This window comes from Olea europaea, chromosome 21 (genome assembly GCF_002742605.1).
Source record: "Olea europaea var. sylvestris chromosome 21, O_europaea_v1, whole genome shotgun sequence".
NCBI classification, from domain to species: domain Eukaryota; kingdom Viridiplantae; phylum Streptophyta; class Magnoliopsida; order Lamiales; family Oleaceae; genus Olea; species Olea europaea.
In genome coordinates this window covers 6851135-6855478 of record NC_036257.1, presented here as the reverse complement: position 1 = coordinate 6855478, position 4344 = coordinate 6851135, and the positions used below count along the sequence as shown (strand labels likewise).

At 27.3% G+C, this 4344-nt stretch overlaps 1 protein-coding gene across 2 annotated transcripts in view; it reads left to right on the top strand.

Annotated features, from left to right (window-relative positions):
- The window catches only part of LOC111370502 (putative hydrolase C777.06c), an 8307-nt gene extending 7177 nt beyond the window's left edge, over positions 1 to 1130 (top strand). For both annotated transcript variants that reach the window (XM_022992218.1, XM_022992219.1), the window contains one exon: positions 767 to 1130. The gene's annotated coding sequence lies outside the window, so the exon portion shown is untranslated. The remainder of the gene's footprint in view (positions 1 to 766) is intronic.
- The last annotated feature ends 3214 nt before the right edge of the window (positions 1131 to 4344 follow it).

Genomic DNA, 4344 nt, shown 5'->3' with positions numbered 1-4344 from the left:
TTTTTTTTTTTTTTTTTTTTTTTTTTTTTTTTTTTTTGAGGGGGCTTGGAAACAATTCATCATAATGATCATGTGATGCACGTTACTTGCACAGTGTATGGCACTCAAAACGTTAAGTGAAACAACAGTAACTGGGTAAGGATACATCTCACATGTTAATTGTGCATTATAATATATAGATGTTAGGTACTCTGTAGGTAAAGATAATCAATTAATATTGTGTTGGGAGATTTTGTTTACTTTCAATTCTTTTCACCTCTACATCTATGTTGCGATGAATCAGATTCGGCAAAGATCATTGATTAATATTGTGCTGGGAAATACTTTAATTATTCTCCCCTTTACTTCTATGTTGCAATGAATTCAGATTTGGCAAAGATCACCTATTAAGTTGTTCTTGGATATTCTGTTTACTTCCTATTCTTGTTGCCTTAACTTCTGTTGATTTAAGATTCGGATTAGGTAGTCTTTCTGGCCTTGAATGGCCCTGTGCAACTGATGCGAAATAGTTTCTATCTTATTAATCTTGGCGTTTTGTGCCAAGGATTATATATTATTGGACATTTCTTAGAATGAGAAGGAAACTAAATTTTATCCATTAGACTGTCTTGTTATCTGATGTGATCTAGACATGCACTATGATGTTAAATGTGGTATATTAAAAAGGAACACTAGAATGGACAATACTTTAATTTCATTTTCACCTTTAATATTGTACAACCCACCTTACCAAATAGGCAATGAATATTTTGAATGATGCGTGCAGGTTAACTACGAGCCGTGTATGGCCTGGCCTGTACATATATGTTTTGCTTTCGGATGACAGTAAAACGGAAATAAAACATACAACAATTTGAACAACTGCACCACCATCTCACTGAAGAAGCAGGATGCTGAAGTTTGATGCATACCGGATTAGCAAATATATTGTGTTTTAGAACCAGAGAAGTACACGCCTCTGTTAATTATAGTACAGTTCACTCTTCACTGTAGACCAAGCAAGATGCAGAAGTGTGGTGCATGTAGATTTTATAACACTGAAGTACGGTATTCTCTGCTTGGTTTAATATTGTCATGTACACTCTTGAATTCATTTATTTAACTTATATTCAAGATTTATTCTTCAATTCCCCTGAGGATTTAGGTATTATGCTGTCAAGTCCTACGCATCATGGCTAGTTATTTACTTGGTGAAATGGTTAATTTTATCTTTGATGGGATCTGGGATATGTATCTCATTTCAAAGAATAATATAAAGTATCCAAAGGCGAGCGTGTCATTTCACATGCTGGCAGTTTATGTCCTAACGGAGAGAGTGAATTTCGAGATTTAAAACTTGAATTGTTCTGTAGGTACAGATTTTTGTCTCCCTGTGATTTGCTGTCAAAAACTGTTTTTGACAGTAGTCAATACCTGTGAGACAGACGGCTGTATTTTCTGTATAAAATCTGTTAAAAAATTCTGTACTTGTAACATTTCTTTTAGAACTTTAAGTTTATACAGGTCAATTTTCATTAATTTTTAAAAAAATTAAACTTCTTGTAGTGGTGTGCATTATTAATATAAAAAATAATATATTACTGTTTATGAGGGTGTCTTTGGATGACCTAGAGGCAACAAGCTTACAAAGAATAATAGAATCAATCTCGTACGTGTACTGAATTGACTTTTATCAACTTTCTAAGAGTTTGGCCCTGATGTATTAAAACAAGACTTTTTAAAAAGATTAAATTTTATAAAATTGATTGATTTGTAGTTAAATTTTTATATAATGTTTGTTTAATTTAATAACTTCCTATAGGTTTGTACATATTGCTAATATTGAACATTAGATATTTCCTTTTATTTTCATCAAAGAGTATTGAAATTTTTTTATTTTTTATTTTTATTTTTTGTTGTCTATTTTTCTAATTGAGGTGACTTTTTTCTTTTAAAATTTTTATTGACATGACAAATATTATTTTGTTACTATGTGCTCTAGATCATTTGGTCATGCAAAATAGTGATTGGAATTACTATAAAAGGGTTAAGTCCAATAATGATCACCCAACTTTATACTTAGTGTCATCATAACCATCAAATTTGATTTTATTTCACATTGGTCACCCATTTTCATGCAACGTTTCATCATGGTCACCCAACCTTTTTTTCACCCTTTTCATTAAATTTAAAAATGGTAAAATTTTAACTTTACATTATATGTATAAAATAAATTTAAAAATATAATTTTTTTATTTTAAAAATGTTTTATGAATAATTTTTATTTTATTTTATTATATTTTAAAAACCTTTTTTTAAAATAAGTTTTTATTTTTATTTTTTCTAAGTAAGGTTTTTTCCAAAATAACTTTTTATTTTATTTTATTTTTCTAAGTAACATTTTTTTGAAATAACTTTTTATTTTATTTTAAAAAGCTTTTTTTATAATTATTTTATTTTAAAAGAAGCACAATTCTATATTTATTAATATATATACCTGAAGAATATAATGTGATTATTGTTGAAGAATCACAAATTTATAGACTTTAAAGTAAATATTGTATCATTACTCCTGGAAGAGTATAAACTTAGAATCAATATTTCAAAATAACACTAGATTATTCTCCCATTATTCCAAAAGGAATGATTTTTGTTGCTTGCAAAAACATAAACAAATTATGACATTATAATATCTAGAAAAATATTGTATTATTGCTCCCAAAGAGCTTAAATTTATAAGTTTTCAATTTTCGAATAATATCATTTTTTGCTCTTGAAGTAATGCAAATCTCGATAAGTATCGTAAGTTTTTTTTTTTTTTTTTCCCCTTGTGTCTCATACATAAATATTTTGTTTAACTTTTTTTGCTAAGCTAATTAAATTTAATCATTTTGATGAGAAGCAATTGTGAATTGTCTGTTTATAGCCTTGAAAGGAAAAAACAAAAAAAACAAAAAAAACAAAAAAACAAAAAAACGCTTTGATTACATCCAAACTCTTTCATTCATCATGCATTGATTATTATTATTATACCTAGTGCGAATGTTCATGAATGAGTTAGTGTGTTCCTTTGAGCGCATTCATAACAAAATAAAATTATATATTTGGAACTAGGATCATAGAATTTGCTTGGAAGAGAAAAAGAACATGATCACTACTTAAAATCAAAGGGTATTTATTTCCTCAAGTGAATTATCCAAATAATTACTGAACTGTGTAAAAGATTTTCACGGGATCATTAAACTTTAAAAATCATCAAATTCATCACAAAACTTTGCAAAAAGTTTCCACGAGGTTATTGAACATTAAAAATCACCTAATTCATACTGAACTTTGCAAAAAGTTTCATAGGGTATATAACTCTTGGGAAAACTTTCGCAAAATTTAGTGATCCCTTGAAAACTTTTTGAAAAGTTCAGTGATGAATTGAGTAATTTTTAAAATTCAGTGATCTCGTGGAAACCTTTTATGAAGTTCAATGATGAAATGGGTAATTTTTAAAATTCAGTGACCCTGTGAAAACTTTTTGCAAAGTTCGACGACCATTTGGGTGATTCACTCTTATTTCCTCCTACTAAATTTGTAGTATGAAAGGTCTATAAATTCGTCATTTAATATTTCTAATATAATGCTTAAATATTTTTATTCATAGTGAATTAGTTATACTAATTTCCTACATTTTTGAGAATATAAAATTTGAATATATATATATATATATATATATATATATATATATAAAGGCATGTCATCTACATTATTGAATTTTGCTCAAAATTAAAATTTTAAATTTAATTGATAAAATTTAGATGTGGTTCATTTAAATGTCTAAACTTCTTTGAACTATTTGATATCATCGATTTAAATATCAATTATCGATTAAAGTTAATATAGATACTTTGACCATATTATATGGATGTCGTTAAATAATTCATTGTTAATTTGGTAGAAAATTATTTAGACTTTTTCTATTGAGAAAATGACAATAAAGCATTTTTTTCAAACAATTTTATTACGTAACATACATCGACTATCTAATTAAACTTGTTACAACTCCCTGAATGAGAAAGACAAAAATGATAACGATTACATTAATACAATATGAGGATCTGTAAATTTGTTGGAACGCTCTAGAAGAGCTAATTTTATGTTATACACAGGGATAATTTTTACTATTACCAGTAATTTGTTCTCCATTAAATTGAAAAAAAAAAAAAGAACATATTAAGTTTCTGAAATGTGTATCATTAGCTGATACTATACATTACTACGATTGAGTAATGTCTTGAATCAGATGTTCAATAGCTCTTATATTTCATTGTTTGGCTCATCCAATTAGATAATCACTAGATTAACAATGACGCGAAA